The 22,642-nt window shown below is 47.8% G+C and overlaps 1 protein-coding gene across 1 annotated transcript in view; it reads left to right on the forward strand.

Moving 5' to 3' along the window:
* Positions 1 to 22,642, forward strand: part of LOC138300898 (protein-arginine deiminase type-3-like) — a 624,978-nt gene that overhangs the window by 467,012 nt on the left and 135,324 nt on the right. The window lies entirely within an intron of this gene.

A 22,642-nucleotide genomic window follows, 5' to 3' on the forward strand; every position in this document is an offset into this window, starting at 1 on the left:
CTAGAGACCTAGGGGAATCCAAGATGGGGTGACTTGTGGGGCTCTGACTAGGTTCTGTTACCCAGAATCCTTTGCAAACCTCAAAATTTTGCTAAAAAAACACATGTTCCTCACATTTCTGTGGCAGAAAGTTCTGGAATCTGAGAGGAGCCACAAATTTCCTTCCACCCAGCGTTCCCCCAAGTCTCCCGATAAAAATGATACCTCACTTGTGTGGGTAGGCCTAGCGCCCGCGACAGGAAACGCCCCAAAGCGCAACGTGGACACATCCAATTTTTTGAAAGAAAACAGAGGTGTTTTTTGCAAAGTGCCTACCTGTAGATTTTGGCCTCTAGCTCAGCCGGCACCTAGGGAAACCTACCAAACCTGTGCATTTCTGAAAACTAGAGACCTAGGGGAATCCAAGATGGGGTGACTTGTGGGGCTCTGACCAGGTTCTGTTACCCGGAATCCTTTGCAAACCTCAACATTTGGCTAAAAAAACACATGTTCCTCATATTTCTGTGGCAGAAAGTTCTGGAATCTGGGAGGAGCCACAAATTTCCTTCCACCCAGCGTTCCCCCAAGTCTCCCGATAAAAATGATACCTCACTTGTGTGGGTAGGCGTAGCGCCCGCGACAGGAAACGCCCCAAAGCGCAACGTGGACACATCCAATTTTTTTAAAGAAAACAGAGGTGTTTTTTGCAAAGTGCCTACCTGTAGATTTTGGGGTCTAGCTCAGCCGGCACCTAGGGAAACCTACCAAACCTGTGCATTTCTGAAAACTAGAGACCTAGGGGAATCCAAGATGGGGTGACTTGTGGGGCTCTGACCAGGTTCTGTTACCCAGAATCCTTTGCAAACCTCAAAATTTGGCTAAAAAAAACACATGTTCCTCACATTTCTGTGGCAGAAAGTTCTGGAATCTGAGAGGAGCCACAAATTTCCTTCCACCCAGCGTTCCCCCAAGTCTCCCAATAAAAATGATACCTCACTTGTGTGGGTAGGCCTAGCGCCCGCGACAGGAAACGCCACAAAGCGCAACATGGACACATCCAATTTTTTGAAAGAAAACAGAGGTGTTTTTTGCAAAGTGCCTACCTGTAGACTTTGGCCTCTAGCTCAGCCGGCACCTAGGGAAACCTACCAAACCTGTGCATTTCTGAAAACTAGAGACCTAGGGGAATCCAGGATGGGGTGACTTGTGGGACTCTGACCAGGTTCTGTTACCCAGAATCCTTTGCAAACCTCAAAATTTGGCTAAAAAACACATGTTCCTCACATTTCTGTGGCAGAAAGTTCTGGAATCTGAGAGGAGCCACAAATTTCCTTCCACCCTGCGTTCCCCCAAGTCTCCCGATAAAAATGATACCGCACTTGTGTAGGTAGGCCTAGCGCCCGCGACATGAAACGCCCCAAAGCGCAACGTGGACACATCCAATTTTTTTAAAGAAAACAGAGGTGTTTTTTGGAAAGTGCCTACCTGTAGTTTTTGGCCTCTAGCTCAGCCGGCACCTAGGGAAACCTACCAAACCTGTGCATTTCTGAAAACTAGAGACCTGGGGGAATCCAAGATGGGGTGACTTGTGGGGCTCTGACCAGGTTCTGTTACCCAGAATCCTTTGCAAACCTCAACATTTTGCTAAAAAAACACATGTTTCTCACATTTCTGTGGCAGAAAGTTCTGGAATCTGAGAGGAGCCACAAATTTCCTTCCACCCAGCGTTCCCCCAAGTCTCCCGATAAAAATGATACCTCACTTGTGTGGGTAGGCCTAGCGCCCGCGACAGGAAACGCCCCAAAGCGCAACGTGGACACATCCAATTTTTTGAAAGAAAACAGAGGTGTTTTTTGCAAAGTGCCTACCTGTAGATTTTGGCCTCTAGCTCAGCCGGCACCTAGGGAAACCTACCAAACCTGTGCATTTCTGAAAACTAGAGACCTAGGGGAATCCAAGATGGGGTGACTTGTGGGTCTCTGACCAGGTTCTGTTACCCAGAATCCTTTGCAAACCTCAAAATTTGGCTAATTAAACCCATGTTCCTCACATTTCTGTGGCAGAAAGTTCTGGAATCTGAGAGGAGCCACAAATTTCCTTCCACCCGGCGTTCCCCCAAGTCTCCCGATAAAAATGATACCTCACTTGTGTGGGTAGGCCTAGCGCCCGCAACAGGAAACGCCCCAAAGCGCAACGTGGACACATCCAATTTTTTTAAAGAAAACAGAGGTGTTTTTTGCAAAGTGTCCACCTGTAGATTTTGGCCTCTAGCTCAGCTGGCACCTAGGGAAAACTACCAAACCTGTGCATTTATGAAAACTAGAGACCTAGGGGAATCCAAGATGGGGTGACTTGTGGGGCTCTGACTAGGTTCTGTTACCCAGAATCCTTTGCAAACCTCAAAATGTTGCTAAAAAAACACATGTTCCTCACATTTCTGTGGCAGAAAGTTCTGGAATCTGAGAGGAGCCACAAATTTCCTTCCACCCAGCGTTCCTCCAAGTCTCCCGATAAAAATGATACCTCACTTGTGTGGGTAGGCCTAGCGCCCGCGACAGGAAATGCCCCAAAGCGCAACGTGGACACATCCAATTTTTTTGAAGAAAACAGAGGTGTTTTTTGCAAAGTGCCTATCTGTAGATTTTGGCTTCTAGCTCAGCCGGCACCTAGGGAAACCTACCAAACCTGTGCATTTCTGAAAACTAGAGACCTAGGGGAATCCAAGATGGGGTGACTTGTGGGGCTCTGACCAGGTTCTGTTACCCAGAATCCTTTGCAAACCTCAAAATTTGGCTAAAAAAACACATGTTCCTCATATTTCTGTGGCAGAAAGTTCTGGAATCTGGGAGGAGCCACAAATTTCCTTCCACCCAGCGTTCCCCCAAGTCTCCCGATAAAAATGATACCTCACTTGTGTGGGTAGGCCTAGCGCCCGCGACAGGAAACGCCCCAAAGCGCAACGTGGACACATCCAATTTTTTTAAAGAAAACAGAGGTGTTTTTTGCAAAGTGCCTACCTGTAGTTTTTGGCCTCTAGCTCAGCCGGCACCTAGGGAAACCTACCAAACCTGTGCATTTCTGAAAACTAGAGACCTAGGGGAATCCAAGATGGGGTGACTTGTGGGGCTCTGACTAGGTTCTGTTACCCAGAATCCTTTGCAAACCTCAAAATTTTGCTAAAAAAACACATGTTCCTCACATTTCTGTGGCAGAAAGTTCTGGAATCTGAGAGGAGCCACAAATTTCCTTCCACCCAGCGTTCCCCCAAGTCTCCCGATAAAAATGATACCTCACTTGTGTGGGTAGGCCTAGCGCCCGCGACAGGAAATGCCCCAAAGCGCAACGTGGACACATCCAATTTTTTTGAAGAAAACAGAGGTGTTTTTTGCAAAGTGCCTACCTGTAGATTTTGGCTTCTAGCTCAGCCGGCACCTAGGGAAACCTACCAAACCTGTGCATTTCTGAAAACTAGAGACCTAGGGGAATCCAAGATGGGGTGACTTGTGGGGCTCTGACCAGGTTCTGTTACCCAGAATCCTTTGCAAACCTCAAAATTTGGCTAAAAAAACACATGTTCCTCACATTTCTGTGGCAGAAAGTTCTGGAATCTGAGAGGAGCCACAAATTTCCTTCCACCCAGCGTTCCCCCAAGTCTCCCGATAAGAATGATACCTCACTTGTGTGGGTAGGCCTAGCGCCCACGACAGGAAACGCCCCAAAGCGCAACTTGGACACATCCAATTTTTTGAAAGAAAACAGAGGTGTTTTTTGCAAAGTGCCTACCTGTAGATTTTGGCCTCTAGCTCAGCCGGCACCTAGGGAAACCTACCAAACCTGTGCATTTCTGAAAACTAGAGACCTAGGGGAATCCAAGATGGGGTGACTTGTGGGGCTCTGACCAGGTTCTGTTACCCAGAATCCTTTGCAAACCTCAAAATTTGGCTAAAAAAACACATGTTCCTCATATTTCTGTGGCAGAAAGTTCTGGAATCTGGGAGGAGCCACAAATTTCCTTCCACCCAGCGTTCCCCCAAGTCTCCCGATAAAAATTATACCTCACTTGTGTGGGTAGGCCTAGCGCCCGCGACAGGAAACGCCCCAAAGCGCAACGTGGACACATCCAATTTTTTGAAAGAAAACAGAGGTGTTTTTTGCAAAGTGCCTACCTGTAGTTTTTGGCCTCTAGCTCAGCCGGCACCTAGGGAAACCTACCAAACCTGTGCATTTCTGAAAACTAGAGACCTAGGGGAATCCAAGATGGGGTGACTTGTGGGGCTCTGACCAGGTTCTGTTACCCAGAATCCTTTGCAAACCTCAGAATTTGGCTAAAAAACACATGTTCCTCACATTTCTGTGGCAGAAAGTTCTGGAATCTGAGAGGAGCCACAAATTTCCTTCCACCCAGCGTTCCCCCAAGTCTCCTGATAAAAATTATACCGCACTTGTGTGGGTAGGCCTAGCGCCCGTGACAGGAAACGCCCCAAAGCGCAACGTGGACACATCCAATTTTTTGAAAGAAAACACAGGTGTTTTTTGCAAAGTGCCTACCTGTAGTTTTTGGCCTCTAGCTCAGCCGGCACCTAGGGAAACCTACCAAACCTGTGCATTTCTGAAAACTAGAGACCTAGGGGAATCCAAGATGGGGTGACTTGTGGGGCTCTGACCAGGTTCTGTTACCCAGAATCCTTTGCAAACCTCAAAATTTGGCTAAAAAAACACATGTTCCTCATATTTCTGTGGCAGAAAGTTCTGGAATCTGGGAGGAGCCACAAATTTCCTTCCACCCAGCGTTCCCCCAAGTCTCCCGATAAAAATTATACCTCACTTGTGTGGGTAGGCCTAGCGCCCGCGACAGGAAACGCCCCAAAGCGCAACGTGGACACATCCAATTTTTTGAAAGAAAACAGAGGTGTTTTTTGCAAAGTGCCTACCTGTAGTTTTTGGCCTCTAGCTCAGCCGGCACCTAGGGAAACCTACCAAACCTGTGCATTTCTGAAAACTAGAGACCTAGGGGAATCCAAGATGGGGTGACTTGTGGGGCTCTGACCAGGTTCTGTTACCCAGAATCCTTTGCAAACCTCAGAATTTGGCTAAAAAACACATGTTCCTCACATTTCTGTGGCAGAAAGTTCTGGAATCTGAGAGGAGCCACAAATTTCCTTCCACCCAGCGTTCCCCCAAGTCTCCTGATAAAAATTATACCGCACTTGTGTGGGTAGGCCTAGCGCCCGTGACAGGAAACGCCCCAAAGCGCAACGTGGACACATCCAATTTTTTGAAAGAAAACACAGGTGTTTTTTGCAAAGTGCCTACCTGTAGTTTTTGGCCTCTAGCTCAGCCGGCACCTAGGGAAACCTACCAAACCTGTGCATTTCTGAAAACTAGAGACCTAGGGGAATCCAAGATGGGGTGACTTGTGGGGCTCTGACCAGGTTCTGTTACCCAGAATCCTTTGCAAACCTCAGAATTTGGCTAAAAAACACATGTTCCTCACATTTCTGTGGCAGAAAGTTCTGGAATCTGAGAGGAGCCACAAATTTCCTTCCACCCAGCGTTCCCCCAAGTCTCCCGATAAAAATGATACCTCACTTGTGTGGGTAGGCCTAGCGCCCGCGACAGGAAACGCCCCAAAGCGCAACGTGGACACATCCAATTTTTTTAAAGAAAACAGAGGTGTTTTTTGCAAAGTGCCTACCTGTAGTTTTTGGCCTCTAGCTCAGCCGGCACCTAGGGAAACCTACCAAACCTGTGCATTTCTGAAAACTAGAGACCTAGGGGAATCCAAGATGGGGTGACTTGTGGGGCTCTGACCAGGTTCTGTTACCCAGAATCCTCTGCAAACCTCAAAATTTGGCTAAAAAAACACATGTTCCTCACATTTCTGTGGCAGAAAGTTCTGGAATCTGAGGGGAGCCACAAATTTCCTTCCACCCAGCGTTCCCCCAAGTCTCCCGATAAAAATGATACCTCACTTGTGTGGGTAGGCCTAGCGCCCACGACAGGAAAAGCCCCAAAGCGCAACTTGGACACATCCAATTTTTTTAAAGAAAACAGAGGTGTTTTTTGCAAAGTGCCTACCTGTAGTTTTTGGCCTCTAGCTCAGCCGGCACCTAGGGAAACCTACCAAACCTGTGCATTTCTGAAAACTAGAGACCTAGGGGAATCCAAGATGGGGTGACTTGTGGGGCTCTGACCAGGTTCTGTTATCCAGAATCCTTTGCAAACCTCAAAATTTGGCTAAAAAAAACACATGTTCCTCATATTTCTGTGGCAGAAAGTTCTGGAATCTGGGAGGAGCCACAAATGTCCTTCCACCCAGCGTTCCCCCAAGTCTCCCGATAAAAATGATACCTCACTTGTGTGGGTAGGTCTAGCGCCCGCGACAGGAAACGCCCCAAAGCGCAACGTGGACACATCCAATTTTTTGAAAGAAAACAGAGGTGTTTTTTGCAAAGTGCCTACCTGTAGTTTTTGGCCTCTAGCTCAGCCGGCACCTAGGGAAACCTACCAAACCTGTGCATTTCTGAAAACTAGAGACCTAGGGGAATCCAAGATGGGGTGACTTGTGGGGCTCTGACCAGGTTCTGTTACCCAGAATCCCTTGCAAACCTCAACATTTGGCTAAAAAAACACATGTTCCTCACATTTCTGTGGCAGAAAGTTCTGGAATCTGAGAGGAGCCACAAATTTCCTTCCACACAGCGTTCCCCCAAGTCTCCCGATAAAAATGATACCTCACTTGTGTGGGTAGGCCTAGCGCCCACGACAGGAAACGCCCCAAAGCGCAACGTGGACACATCCAATTTTTTTAAAGAAAACAGAGGTGTTTTTTGCAAAGTGCCTACCTGTAGATTTTGGCCTCTAGCTCAGCCGGCACCTAGGGAAACCTACCAAACCTGTGCATTTCTGAAAACTAGAGACCTAGGGGAATCCAAGATGGGGTGACTTGTGGGGCTCTGACCAGGTTCTGTTACCCAGAATCCTTTGCAAACCTCAAAATTTGGCTAAAAAAACACATGTTCCTCATATTTCTGTGGCAGAAAGTTCTGGAATCTGGGAGGAGCCACAAATTTCCTTCCACCCAGCGTTCCCCCAAGTCTCCCGATAAAAATGATACCTCACTTGTGTGGGTAGGCCTAGCGCCCGTGACAGGAAACGCCCCAAAGCGCAACGTGGACACATCCAATTTTTTGAAAGAAAACAGAGGTGTTTTTTGCAAAGTGCCTACCTGTAGTTTTTGGCCTCTAGCTCAGCCGGCACCTAGGGAAACCTACCAAACCTGTGCATTTCTGAAAACTAGAGACCTAGGGGAATCCAAGATGGGGTGACTTGTGGGGCTCTGACCAGGTTCTGTTACCCAGAATCCTTTGCAAACCTCAGAATTTGGCTAAAAAACACATGTTCCTCACATTTCTGTGGCAGAAAGTTCTGGAATCTGAGAGGAGCCACAAATTTCCTTCCACCCAGCGTTTCCCCAAGTCTCCTGATAAAAATGATACCGCACTTGTGTGGGTAGGCCTAGCGCCCGTGACAGGAAACGCCCCAAAGCGCAACGTGGACACATCCAATTTTTTTAAAGAAAACAGAGGTGTTTTTTGCAAAGTGCCTACCTGTAGTTTTTGGCCTCTAGCTCAGCCGACACCTAGGGAAACCTACCAAACCTGTGCATTTCTGAAAACTAGAGACCTAGGGGAATCCAAGATGGGGTGACTTGTGGGGCTCTGACCAGGTTCTGTTACCCAGAATCCTTTGCAAACCTCAAAATTTGGCTAAAAAAACACATGTTCCTCACATTTCTGTGGCAGAAAGTTCTGGAATCTGAGAGGAGCCACAAATTTCCTTCCACCCAGCGTTCCCCCAAGTCTCCCGATAAAAATGATACCTCACTTGTGTGGGTAGGCCTAGCGCCCACGACAGGAAACGCCCCAAAGCGCAACTTGGGCACATCCAATTTTTTTAAAGAAAACAGAGGTGTTTTTTCAAAGTGCCTACCTGTAGATTTTGGCCTCTAGCATAGCCGGCACCTAGGGAAACCTACCAAACCTGTGCATTTCTGAAAACTAGAGACCTAGGGGAATCCAAGATGGGGTGACTTGTGGGGCTCTGACCAGGTTCTGTTATCCAGAATCCTTTGCAAACCTCAAAATTTGGCTAAAAAAACACATGTTCCTCATATTTCTGTGGCAGAAAGTTCTGGAATCTGGGAGGAGCCACAAATTTCCTTCCACCCAGCGTTCCCCCAAGTCTCCCGATAAAAATGATACCTCACTTGTGTGGGTAGGCCTAGCGCCCGCGACAGGAAGCGCCCCAAAGCGCAACGTGGACACATCCAATTTTTTGAAAGAAAACAGAGGTGTTTTTTGCAAAGTGCCTACCTGTAGTTTTTGGCCTCTAGCTCAGCCGGCACCTAGGGAAACCTACCAAACCTGTGCATTTCTGAAAACTAGAGACCTAGGGGAATCCAAGATGGGGTGACTTGTGGGGCTCTGACCAGGTTCTGTTACCCAGAATCCCTTGCAAACCTCAAAATTTGGCTAAAAAAACACATGTTCCTCACATTTCTGTGGCAGAAAGTTCTGGAATCTGAGAGGAGCCACAAATTACCTTCCACCCGGCGTTCCCCCAAGTCTCCCGATAAAAATGATACCTCACTGGTGTGGGTAGGCCTAGCGCCCGCGACAGGAAACGCCCCAAAGCGCAACGTGGACACATCCAATTTTTTTAAAGAAAACAGAGGTGTTTTTTGCAAAGTGCCTACCTGTAGATTTTGGAGTCTAGCTCAGCCGGCACCTAGGGAAACCTACCAAACCTGTGCATTTCTGAAAACTAGAGACCTAGGGGAATCCAAGATGGGGTGACTTGTGGGGCTCTGACCAGGTTCTGTTACCCGGAATCCTTTGCAAACCTCAACATTTGGCTAAAAAAACACATGTTCCTCATATTTCTGTGGCAGAAAGTTCTGGAATCTGGGAGGAGCCACAAATTTCCTTCCACCCAGCGTTCCCCCTAGTCTCCCGATAAAAATGATACCTCACTTGTGTGGGTAGGCGTAGCGCCCGCGACAGGAAATGCCCCAAAGCGCAACGTGGACACATCCAATTTTTTGAAAGAAAACAGAGGTGTTTTTTGCAAAGTGCCTACCTGTAGATTTTGGGGTCTAGCTCAGCCGGCACCTAGGGAAACCTACCAAACCTGTGCATTTCTGAAAACTAGAGACCTAGGGGAATCCAAGATGGGGTGACTTGTGGGGCTCTGACCAGGTTCTGTTACCCAGAATCCTTTGCAAACCTCAAAATTTGGCTAAAAAAAACACATGTTCCTCACATTTCTGTGGCAGAAAGTTCTGGAATCTGAGAGGAGCCACAAATTTCCTTCCACCCAGCGTTCCCCCAAGTCTCCCAATAAAAATGATACCTCACTTGTGTGGGTAGGCCTAGCGCCCGCGACAGGAAACGCCACTAAGCGCAACATGGACACATCCAATTTTTTGAAAGAAAACAGAGGTGTTTTTTGCAAAGTGCCTACCTGTAGACTTTGGCCTCTAGCTCAGCCGGCACCTAGGGAAACCTACCAAACCTGTGCATTTCTGAAAACTAGAGACCTAGGGGAATCCAGGATGGGGTGACTTGTGGGACTCTGACCAGGTTCTGTTACCCAGAATCCTTTGCAAACCTCAAAATTTGGCTAAAAAACACATGTTCCTCACATTTCTGTGGCAGAAAGTTCCGGAATCTGAGAGGAGGCACAAATTTCCTTCCACCCTGCGTTCCCCCAAGTCTCCCGATAAAAATGATACCGCACTTGTGTGGGTAGGCCTAGCGCCCGCGACATGAAACGCCCCAAAGCGCAACGTGGACACATCCAATTTTTTTAAAGAAAACAGAGGTGTTTTTTGCAAAGTGCCTACCTGTAGATTTTGGCCTCTAGCTCAGCCGGCACCTAGGGAAACCTACCAAACCTGTGCATTTCTGAAAACTAGAGACCTGGGGGAATCCAAGATGGGGTGACTTGTGGGGCTCTGACCAGGTTCTGTTACCCAGAATCCTTTGCAAACCTCAACATTTTGCTAAAAAAACACATGTTCCTCACATTTCTGTGGCAGAAAGTTCTGGAATCTGAGAGGAGCCACAAATTACCTTCCACCCGGCGTTCCCCCAAGTCTCCCGATAAAAATGATACCTCACTTGTGTGGGTAGGCCTAGCGCCCGCGACAGGAAACGCCCCAAAGCGCAACGTGGACACATCCAATTTTTTGAAAGAAAACAGAGGTGTTTTTTGCAAAGTGCCTACCTGTAGATTTTGGCCTCTAGCTCAGCCGGCACCTAGGGAAACCTACCAAACCTGTGCATTTCTGAAAACTAGAGACCTAGGGGAATCCAAGATGGGGTGACTTGTGGGGCTCTGACCAGGTTCTGTTACCCGGAATCCTTTGCAAACCTCAACATTTGGCTAAAAAAACACATGTTCCTCATATTTCTGTGGCAGAAAGTTCTGGAATCTGGGAGGAGCCACAAATTTCCTTCCACCCAGCGTTCCCCCAAGTCTCCCGATAAAAATGATACCTCACTTGTGTGGGTAGGCGTAGCGCCCGCGACAGGAAACGCCCCAAAGCGCAACGTGGACACATCCAATTTTTTGAAAGAAAACAGAGGTGTTTTTTGCAAAGTGCCTACCTGTAGATTTTGGGGTCTAGCTCAGCCGGCACCTAGGGAAACCTACCAAACCTGTGCATTTCTGAAAACTAGAGACCTAGGGGAATCCAAGATGGGGTGACTTGTGGGGCTCTGACCAGGTTCTGTTACCCAGAATCCTTTGCAAACCTCAAAATTTGGCTAAAAAAAACACATGTTCCTCACATTTCTGTGGCAGAAAGTTCTGGAATCTGAGAGGAGCCACAAATTTCCTTCCACCCAGCGTTCCCCCAAGTCTCCCAATAAAAATGATACCTCACTTGTGTGGGTAGGCCTAGCGCCCGCGACAGGAAACGCCACAAAGCGCAACATGGACACATCCAATTTTTTGAAAGAAAACAGAGGTGTTTTTTGCAAAGTGCCTACCTGTAGACTTTGGCCTCTAGCTCAGCCGGCACCTAGGGAAACCTACCAAACCTGTGCATTTCTGAAAACTAGAGACCTAGGGGAATCCAGGATGGGGTGACTTGTGGGACTCTGACCAGGTTCTGTTACCCAGAATCCTTTGCAAACCTCAAAATTTGGCTAAAAAACACATGTTCCTCACATTTCTGTGGCAGAAAGTTCTGGAATCTGAGAGGAGCCACAAATTTCCTTCCACCCTGCGTTCCCCCAAGTCTCCCGATAAAAATGATACCGCACTTGTGTGGGTAGGCCTAGCGCCCGCGACATGAAACGCCCCAAAGCGCAACGTGGACACATCCAATTTTTTTAAAGAAAACAGAGGTGTTTTTTGCAAAGTGCCTACCTTTAGTTTTTGGCCTCTAGCTCAGCCGGCACCTAGGGAAACCTACCAAACCTGTGCATTTCTGAAAACTAGAGACCTGGGGGAATCCAAGATGGGGTGACTTGTGGGGCTCTGACCAGGTTCTGTTACCCAGAATCCTTTGCAAACCTCAACATTTTGCTAAAAAAACACATGTTCCTCACATTTCTGTGGCAGAAAGTTCTGGAATCTGAGAGGAGCCACAAATTTCCTTCCACCCACCGTTCCCCCAAGTCTCCCGATAAAAATGATACCTCACTTGTGTGGGTAGGCCTAGCGCCCGCGACAGGAAATGCCCCAAAGCGCAACGTGGACACATCCAATTTTTTTGAAGAAAACAGAGGTGTTTTTTGCAAAGTGCCTCTCTGTAGATTTTGGCTTCTAGCTCAGCCGGCACCTAGGGAAACCTACCAAACCTGTGCATTTCTGAAAACTAGAGACCTAGGGGAATCCAAGATGGGGTGACTTGTGGGGCTCTGACCAGGTTCTGTTACCCAGAATCCTTTGCAAACCTCAAAATTTGGCTAAAAAAACACATGTTCCTCATATTTCTGTGGCAGAAAGTTCTGGAATCTGGGAGGAGCCACAAATTTCCTTCCACCCAGCGTTCCCCCAAGTCTCCCGATAAAAATGATACCTCACTTGTGTGGGTAGGCCTAACGCCCGCGACAGGAAACGCCCCAAAGCGCAACGTGGACACATCCAATTTTTTTAAAGAAAACAGAGGTGTTTTTTGCAAAGTGCCTACCTGTAGTTTTTGGCCTCTAGCTCAGCCGGCACCTAGGGAAACCTACCAAACCTGTGCATTTCTGAAAACTAGAGACCTAGGGGAATCCAAGATGGGGTGACTTGTGGGGCTCTGACTAGGTTCTGTTACCCAGAATCCTTTGCAAACCTCAAAATTTTGCTAAAAAAACACATGTTCCTCACATTTCTGTGGCAGAAAGTTCTGGAATCTGAGAGGAGCCACAAATTTCCTTCCACCCAGCGTTCCCCCAAGTCTCCCGATAAAAATGATACCTCACTTGTGTGGGTAGGCCTAGCGCCCGCGACAGGAAATGCCCCAAAGCGCAACGTGGACACATCCAATTTTTTTGAAGAAAACAGAGGTGTTTTTTGCAAAGTGCCTACCTGTAGATTTTGGCTTCTAGCTCAGCCGGCACCTAGGGAAACCTACCAAACCTGTGCATTTCTGAAAACTAGAGACCTAGGGGAATCCAAGATGGGGTGACTTGTGGGGCTCTGACCAGGTTCTGTTACCCAGAATCCTTTGCAAACCTCAAAATTTGGCTAAAAAAACACATGTTCCTCACATTTCTGTGGCAGAAAGTTCTGGAATCTGAGAGGAGCCACAAATTTCCTTCCACCCAGCGTTCCCCCAAGTCTCCCGATAAGAATGATACCTCACTTGTGTGGGTAGGCCTAGCGCCCACGACAGGAAACGCCCCAAAGCGCAACTTGGACACATCCAATTTTTTGAAAGAAAACAGAGGTGTTTTTTGCAAAGTGCCTACCTGTAGATTTTGGCCTCTAGCTCAGCCGGCACCTAGGGAAACCTACCAAACCTGTGCATTTCTGAAAACTAGAGACCTAGGGGAATCCAAGATGGGGTGACTTGTGGGGCTCTGACCAGGTTCTGTTACCCAGAATCCTTTGCAAACCTCAAAATTTGGCTAAAAAAACACATGTTCCTCATATTTCTGTGGCAGAAAGTTCTGGAATCTGGGAGGAGCCACAAATTTCCTTCCACCCAGCGTTCCCCCAAGTCTCCCGATAAAAATTATACCTCACTTGTGTGGGTAGGCCTAGCGCCCGCGACAGGAAACGCCCCAAAGCGCAACGTGGACACATCCAATTTTTTGAAAGAAAACAGAGGTGTTTTTTGCAAAGTGCCTACCTGTAGTTTTTGGCCTCTAGCTCAGCCGGCACCTAGGGAAACCTACCAAACCTGTGCATTTCTGAAAACTAGAGACCTAGGGGAATCCAAGATGGGGTGACTTGTGGGGCTCTGACCAGGTTCTGTTACCCAGAATCCTTTGCAAACCTCAGAATTTGGCTAAAAAACACATGTTCCTCACATTTCTGTGGCAGAAAGTTCTGGAATCTGAGAGGAGCCACAAATTTCCTTCCACCCAGCGTTCCCCCAAGTCTCCTGATAAAAATTATACCGCACTTGTGTGGGTAGGCCTAGCGCCCGTGACAGGAAACGCCCCAAAGCGCAACGTGGACACATCCAATTTTTTGAAAGAAAACACAGGTGTTTTTTGCAAAGTGCCTACCTGTAGTTTTTGGCCTCTAGCTCAGCCGGCACCTAGGGAAACCTACCAAACCTGTGCATTTCTGAAAACTAGAGACCTAGGGGAATCCAAGATGGGGTGACTTGTGGGGCTCTGACCAGGTTCTGTTACCCAGAATCCTTTGCAAACCTCAGAATTTGGCTAAAAAACACATGTTCCTCACATTTCTGTGGCAGAAAGTTCTGGAATCTGAGAGGAGCCACAAATTTCCTTCCACCCAGCGTTCCCCCAAGTCTCCCGATAAAAATGATACCTCACTTGTGTGGGTAGGCCTAGCGCCCGCGACAGGAAACGCCCCAAAGCGCAACGTGGACACATCCAATTTTTTTAAAGAAAACAGAGGTGTTTTTTGCAAAGTGCCTACCTGTAGTTTTTGGCCTCTAGCTCAGCCGGCACCTAGGGAAACCTACCAAACCTGTGCATTTCTGAAAACTAGAGACCTAGGGGAATCCAAGATGGGGTGACTTGTGGGGCTCTGACCAGGTTCTGTTACCCAGAATCCTCTGCAAACCTCAAAATTTGGCTAAAAAAACACATGTTCCTCACATTTCTGTGGCAGAAAGTTCTGGAATCTGAGGGGAGCCACAAATTTCCTTCCACCCAGCGTTCCCCCAAGTCTCCCGATAAAAATGATACCTCACTTGTGTGGGTAGGCCTAGCGCCCACGACAGGAAACGCCCCAAAGCGCAACTTGGACACATCCAATTTTTTGAAAGAAAACAGAGGTGTTTTTTGCAAAGTGCCTACCTGTAGATTTTGGCCTCTAGCTCAGCCGGCACCTAGGGAAACCTACCAAACCTGTGCATTTCTGAAAACTAGAGACCTAGGGGAATCCAAGATGGGGTGACTTGTGGGGCTCTGACCAGGTTCTGTTATCCAGAATCCTTTGCAAACCTCAAAATTTGGCTAAAAAAAACACATGTTCCTCATATTTCTGTGGCAGAAAGTTCTGGAATCTGGGAGGAGCCACAAATTTCCTTCCACCCAGCGTTCCCCCAAGTCTCCCGATAAAAATGATACCTCACTTGTGTGGGTAGGTCTAGCGCCCGCGACAGGAAACGCCCCAAAGCGCAACGTGGACACATCCAATTTTTTGAAAGAAAACAGAGGTGTTTTTTGCAAAGTGCCTACCTGTAGTTTTTGGCCTCTAGCTCAGCCGGCACCTAGGGAAACCTACCAAACCTGTGCATTTCTGAAAACTAGAGACCTAGGGGAATCCAAGATGGGGTGACTTGTGGGGCTCTGACCAGGTTCTGTTACCCAGAATCCCTTGCAAACCTCAAAATTTGGCTAAAAAAACACATGTTCCTCACATTTCTGTGGCAGAAAGTTCTGGAATCTGAGAGGAGCCACAAATTTCCTTCCACACAGCGTTCCCCCAAGTCTCCCGATAAAAATGATACCTCACTTGTGTGGGTAGGCCTAGCGCCCACGACAGGAAACGCCCCAAAGCGCAACGTGGACACATCCAATTTTTTTAAAGAAAACAGAGGTGTTTTTTGCAAAGTGCCTACCTGTAGATTTTGGCCTCTAGCTCAGCCGGCACCTAGGGAAACCTACCAAACCTGTGCATTTCTGAAAACTAGAGACCTAGGGGAATCCAAGATGGGGTGACTTGTGGGGCTCTGACCAGGTTCTGTTACCCAGAATCCTTTGCAAACCTCAAAATTTGGCTAAAAAAACACATGTTCCTCATATTTCTGTGGCAGAAAGTTCTGGAATCTGGGAGGAGCCACAAATTTCCTTCCACCCAGCGTTCCCCCAAGTCTCCCGATAAAAATGATACCTCACTTGTGTGGGTAGGCCTAGCGCCCGTGACAGGAAATGCCCCAAAGCGCAACGTGGACACATCCAATTTTTTGAAAGAAAACAGAGGTGTTTTTTGCAAAGTGCCTACCTGTAGTTTTTGGCCTCTAGCTCAGCCGGCACCTAGGGAAACCTACCAAACCTGTGCATTTCTGAAAACTAGAGACCTAGGGGAATCCAAGATGGGGTGACTTGTGGGGCTCTGACCAGGTTCTGTTACCCAGAATCCTTTGCAAACCTCAGAATTTGGCTAAAAAACACATGTTCCTCACATTTCTGTGGCAGAAAGTTCTGGAATCTGAGAGGAGCCACAAATTTCCTTCCACCCAGCGTTTCCCCAAGTCTCCTGATAAAAATGATACCGCACTTGTGTGGGTAGGCCTAGCGCCCGTGACAGGAAACGCCCCAAAGCGCAACGTGGACACATCCAATTTTTTTAAAGAAAACAGAGGTGTTTTTTGCAAAGTGCCTACCTGTAGTTTTTGGCCTCTAGCTCAGCCGACACCTAGGGAAACCTACCAAACCTGTGCATTTCTGAAAACTAGAGACCTAGGGGAATCCAAGATGGGGTGACTTGTGGGGCTCTGACCAGGTTCTGTTACCCAGAATCCTTTGCAAACCTCAAAATTTGGCTAAAAAAACACATGTTCCTCACATTTCTGTGGCAGAAAGTTCTGGAATCTGAGAGGAGCCACAAATTTCCTTCCACCCAGCGTTCCCCCAAGTCTCCCGATAAAAATGATACCTCACTTGTGTGGGTAGGCCTAGCGCCCACGACAGGAAACGCCCCAAAGCGCAACTTGGACACATCCAATTTTTTGAAAGAAAACAGAGGTGTTTTTTCAAAGTGCCTACCTGTAGATTTTGGCCTCTAGCAAAGCCGGCACCTAGGGAAACCTACCAAACCTGTGCATTTCTGAAAACTAGAGACCTAGGGGAATCCAAGATGGGGTGACTTGTGGGGCTCTGACCAGGTTCTGTTATCCAGAATCCTTTGCAAACCTCAAAATTTGGCTAAAAAAACACATGTTCCTCATATTTCTGTGGCAGAAAGTTCTGGAATCTGGGAGGAGCCACAAATTTCCTTCCACCCAGCGTTCCCCCAAGTCTCCCGATAAAAATGATACCTCACTTGTGTGGGTAGGCCTAGCGCCCGCGACAGGAAGCGCCCCAAAGCGCAACGTGGACACATCCAATTTTTTGAAAGAAAACAGAGGTGTTTTTTGCAAAGTGCCTACCTGTAGTTTTTGGCCTCTAGCTCAGCCGGCACCTAGGGAAACCTACCAAACCTGTGCATTTCTGAAAACTAGAGACCTAGGGGAATCCAAGATGGGGTGACTTGTGGGGCTCTGACCAGGTTCTGTTACCCAGAATCCCTTGCAAACCTCAAAATTTGGCTAAAAAAACACATGTTCCTCACATTTCTGTGGCAGAAAGTTCTGGAATCTGAGAGGAGCCACAAATTACCTTCCACCCGGCGTTCCCCCAAGTCTCCCGATAAAAATGATACCTCACTGGTGTGGGTAGGCCTAGCGCCCGCGACAGGAAACGCCCCAAAGCGCAACGTGGACACATCCAATTTTTTTAAAGAAAACAGAGGTGTTTTTTGCAAAGTGCCTACCTGTAGATTTTGGGGTCTAGCTCAGCCGGCACCTAGGGAAACCTACCAAACCTGTGCATTTCTGAAAACTAGAGACCTAGGGGAATCCAAGATGGGGTGACTTGTGGGGCTCTGACCAGGTTCTGTTACCCGGAATCCTTTGCAAACCTCAACATTTGGCTAAAAAAACACATGTTCCTCATATTTCTGTGGCAGAAAGTTCTGGAATCTGGGAGGAGCCACAAATTTCCTTCCACCCAGCGTTCCCCCAAGTCTCCCGATAAAAATGATACCTCACTTGTGTGGGTAGGCGTAGCGCCCGCGACAGGAAATGCCCCAAAGCGCAACGTGGACACATCCAATTTTTTGAAAGAAAACAGAGGTGTTTTTTGCAAAGTGCCTACCTGTAGATTTTGGGGTCTAGCTCAGCCGGCACCTAGGGAAACCTACCAAACCTGTGCATTTCTGAAAACTAGAGACCTAGGGGAATCCAAGATGGGGTGACTTGTGGGGCTCTGACCAGGTTCTGTTACCCAGAATCCTTTGCAAACCTCAAAATTTGGCTAAAAAAAACACATGTTCCTCACATTTCTGTGGCAGAAAGTTCTGGAATCTGAGAGGAGCCACAAATTTCCTTCCACCCAGCGTTCCCCCAAGTCTCCCAATAAAAATGATACCTCACTTGTGTGGGTAGGCCTAGCGCCCGCGACAGGAAACGCCACAAAGCGCAACATGGACACATCCAATTTTTTGAAAGAAAACAGAGGTGTTTTTTGCAAAGTGCCTACCTGTAGACTTTGGCCTCTAGCTCAGCCGGCACCTAGGGAAACCTACCAAACCTGTGCATTTCTGAAAACTAGAGACCTAGGGGAATCCAGGATGGGGTGACTTGTGGGACTCTGACCAGGTTCTGTTACCCAGAATCCTTTGCAAACCTCAAAATTTGGCTAAAAAACACATGTTCCTCACATTTCTGTGGCAGAAAGTTCTGGAATCTGAGAGGAGGCACAAATTTCCTTCCACCCTGCGTTCCCCCAAGTCTCCCGATAAAAATGATACCGCACTTGTGTGGGTAGGCCTAGCGCCCGCGACATGAAACGCCCCAAAGCGCAACGTGGACACATCCAATTTTTTTAAAGAAAACAGAGGTGTTTTTTGCAAAGTGCCTACCTGTAGATTTTGGCCTCTAGCTCAGCCGGCACCTAGGGAAACCTACCAAACCTGTGCATTTCTGAAAACTAGAGACCTGGGGGAATCCAAGATGGGGTGACTTGTGGGGCTCTGACCAGGTTCTGTTACCCAGAATCCTTTGCAAACCTCAACATTTTGCTAAAAAAACACATGTTCCTCACATTTCTGTGGCAGAAAGTTCTGGAATCTGAGAGGAGCCACAAATTACCTTCCACCCGGCGTTCCCCCAAGTCTCCCGATAAAAATGATACCTCACTTGTGTGGGTAGGCCTAGCGCCCGCGACAGGAAACGCCCCAAAGCGCAACGTGGACACATCCAATTTTTTGAAAGAAAACAGAGGTGTTTTTTGCAAAGTGCCTACCTGTAGATTTTGGCCTCTAGCTCAGCCGGCACCTAGGGAAACCTACCAAACCTGTGCATTTCTGAAAACTAGAGACCTAGGGGAATCCAAGATGGGGTGACTTGTGGGGCTCTGACCAGGTTCTGTTACCCGGAATCCTTTGCAAACCTCAACATTTGGCTAAAAAAACACATGTTCCTCATATTTCTGTGGCAGAAAGTTCTGGAATCTGGGAGGAGCCACAAATTTCCTTCCACCCAGCGTTCCCCCAAGTCTCCCGATAAAAATGATACCTCACTTGTGTGGGTAGGCGTAGCGCCCGCGACAGGAAACGCCCCAAAGCGCAACGTGGACACATCCAATTTTTTTAAAGAAAACAGAGGTGTTTTTTGCAAAGTGCCTACCTGTAGATTTTGGGGTCTAGCTCAGCCGGCACCTAGGGAAACCTACCAAACCTGTGCATTTCTGAAAACTAGAGACCTAGGGGAATCCAAGATGGGGTGACTTGTGGGGCTCTGACCAGGTTCTGTTACCCAGAATCCTTTGCAAACCTCAGAATTTGGCTAAAAAACACATGTTCCTCACATTTCTGTGGCAGAAAGTTCTGGAATCTGAGAGGAGCCACAAATTTCCTTCCACCCAGCGTTTCCCCAAGTCTCCTGATAAAAATGATACCGCACTTGTGTGGGTAGGCCTAGCGCCCGTGACAGGAAACGCCCCAAAGCGCAACGTGGACACATCCAATTTTTTTAAAGAAAACAGAGGTGTTTTTTGCAAAGTGCCTACCTGTAGTTTTTGGCCTCTAGCTCAGCCGACACCTAGGGAAACCTACCAAACCTGTGCATTTCTGAAAACTAGAGACCTAGGGGAATCCAAGATGGGGTGACTTGTGGGGCTCTGACCAGGTTCTGTTACCCAGAATCCTTTGCAAACCTCAAAATTTGGCTAAAAAAACACATGTTCCTCACATTTCTGTGGCAGAAAGTTCTGGAATCTGAGAGGAGCCACAAATTTCCTTCCACCCAGCGTTCCCCCAAGTCTCCCGATAAAAATGATACCTCACTTGTGTGGGTAGGCCTAGCGCCCACGACAGGAAACGCCCCAAAGCGCAACTTGGACACATCCAATTTTTTGAAAGAAAACAGAGGTGTTTTTTCAAAGTGCCTACCTGTAGATTTTGGCCTCTAGCAAAGCCGGCACCTAGGGAAACCTACCAAACCTGTGCATTTCTGAAAACTAGAGACCTAGGGGAATCCAAGATGGGGTGACTTGTGGGGCTCTGACCAGGTTCTGTTATCCAGAATCCTTTGCAAACCTCAAAATTTGGCTAAAAAAACACATGTTCCTCATATTTCTGTGGCAGAAAGTTCTGGAATCTGGGAGGAGCCACAAATTTCCTTCCACCCAGCGTTCCCCCAAGTCTCCCGATAAAAATGATACCTCACTTGTGTGGGTAGGCCTAGCGCCCGCGACAGGAAGCGCCCCAAAGCGCAACGTGGACACATCCAATTTTTTGAAAGAAAACAGAGGTGTTTTTTGCAAAGTGCCTACCTGTAGTTTTTGGCCTCTAGCTCAGCCGGCACCTAGGGAAACCTACCAAACCTGTGCATTTCTGAAAACTAGAGACCTAGGGGAATCCAAGATGGGGTGACTTGTGGGGCTCTGACCAGGTTCTGTTACCCAGAATCCCTTGCAAACCTCAAAATTTGGCTAAAAAAACACATGTTCCTCACATTTCTGTGGCAGAAAGTTCTGGAATCTGAGAGGAGCCACAAATTACCTTCCACCCGGCGTTCCCCCAAGTCTCCCGATAAAAATGATACCTCACTGGTGTGGGTAGGCCTAGCGCCCGCGACAGGAAACGCCCCAAAGCGCAACGTGGACACATCCAATTTTTTTAAAGAAAACAGAGGTGTTTTTTGCAAAGTGCCTACCTGTAGATTTTGGGGTCTAGCTCAGCCGGCACCTAGGGAAACCTACCAAACCTGTGCATTTCTGAAAACTAGAGACCTAGGGGAATCCAAGATGGGGTGACTTGTGGGGCTCTGACCAGGTTCTGTTACCCGGAATCCTTTGCAAACCTCAACATTTGGCTAAAAAAACACATGTTCCTCATATTTCTGTGGCAGAAAGTTCTGGAATCTGGGAGGAGCCACAAATTTCCTTCCACCCAGCGTTCCCCCAAGTCTCCCGATAAAAATGATACCTCACTTGTGTGGGTAGGCGTAGCGCCCGCGACAGGAAATGCCCCAAAGCGCAACGTGGACACATCCAATTTTTTGAAAGAAAACAGAGGTGTTTTTTGCAAAGTGCCTACCTGTAGATTTTGGGGTCTAGCTCAGCCGGCACCTAGGGAAACCTACCAAACCTGTGCATTTCTGAAAACTAGAGACCTAGGGGAATCCAAGATGGGGTGACTTGTGGGGCTCTGACCAGGTTCTGTTACCCAGAATCCTTTGCAAACCTCAAAATTTGGCTAAAAAAAACACATGTTCCTCACATTTCTGTGGCAGAAAGTTCTGGAATCTGAGAGGAGCCACAAATTTCCTTCCACCCAGCGTTCCCCCAAGTCTCCCAATAAAAATGATACCTCACTTGTGTGGGTAGGCCTAGCGCCCGCGACAGGAAACGCCACAAAGCGCAACATGGACACATCCAATTTTTTGAAAGAAAACAGAGGTGTTTTTTGCAAAGTGCCTACCTGTAGACTTTGGCCTCTAGCTCAGCCGGCACCTAGGGAAACCTACCAAACCTGTGCATTTCTGAAAACTAGAGACCTAGGGGAATCCAGGATGGGGTGACTTGTGGGACTCTGACCAGGTTCTGTTACCCAGAATCCTTTGCAAACCTCAAAATTTGGCTAAAAAACACATGTTCCTCACATTTCTGTGGCAGAAAGTTCTGGAATCTGAGAGGAGGCACAAATTTCCTTCCACCCTGCGTTCCCCCAAGTCTCCCGATAAAAATGATACCGCACTTGTGTGGGTAGGCCTAGCGCCCGCGACATGAAACGCCCCAAAGCGCAACGTGGACACATCCAATTTTTTTAAAGAAAACAGAGGTGTTTTTTGCAAAGTGCCTACCTGTAGATTTTGGCCTCTAGCTCAGCCGGCACCTAGGGAAACCTACCAAACCTGTGCATTTCTGAAAACTAGAGACCTGGGGGAATCCAAGATGGGGTGACTTGTGGGGCTCTGACCAGGTTCTGTTACCCAGAATCCTTTGCAAACCTCAACATTTTGCTAAAAAAACACATGTTCCTCACATTTCTGTGGCAGAAAGTTCTGGAATCTGAGAGGAGCCACAAATTACCTTCCACCCGGCGTTCCCCCAAGTCTCCCGATAAAAATGATACCTCACTTGTGTGGGTAGGCCTAGCGCCCGCGACAGGAAACGCCCTAAAGCGCAACGTGGACACATCCAATTTTTTGAAAGAAAACAGAGGTGTTTTTTGCAAAGTGCCTACCTGTAGATTTTGGCCTCTAGCTCAGCCGGCACCTAGGGAAACCTACCAAACCTGTGCATTTCTGAAAACTAGAGACCTAGGGGAATCCAAGATGGGGTGACTTGTGGGGCTCTGACCAGGTTCTGTTACCCGGAATCCTTTGCAAACCTCAACATTTGGCTAAAAAAACACATGTTCCTCATATTTCTGTGGCAGAAAGTTCTGGAATCTGGGAGGAGCCACAAATTTCCTTCCACCCAGCGTTCCCCCAAGTCTCCCGATAAAAATGATACCTCACTTGTGTGGGTAGGCGTAGCGCCCGCGACAGGAAACGCCCCAAAGCGCAACGTGGACACATCCAATTTTTTGAAAGAAAACAGAGGTGTTTTTTGCAAAGTGCCTACCTGTAGATTTTGGGGTCTAGCTCAGCCGGCACCTAGGGAAACCTACCAAACCTGTGCATTTCTGAAAACTAGAGACCTAGGGGAATCCAAGATGGGGTGACTTGTGGGGCTCTGACCAGGTT

Source organism: Pleurodeles waltl, chromosome 6, assembly GCF_031143425.1.
Source record: "Pleurodeles waltl isolate 20211129_DDA chromosome 6, aPleWal1.hap1.20221129, whole genome shotgun sequence".
Classification (NCBI taxonomy): Eukaryota; Metazoa; Chordata; class Amphibia; order Caudata; family Salamandridae; genus Pleurodeles; species Pleurodeles waltl.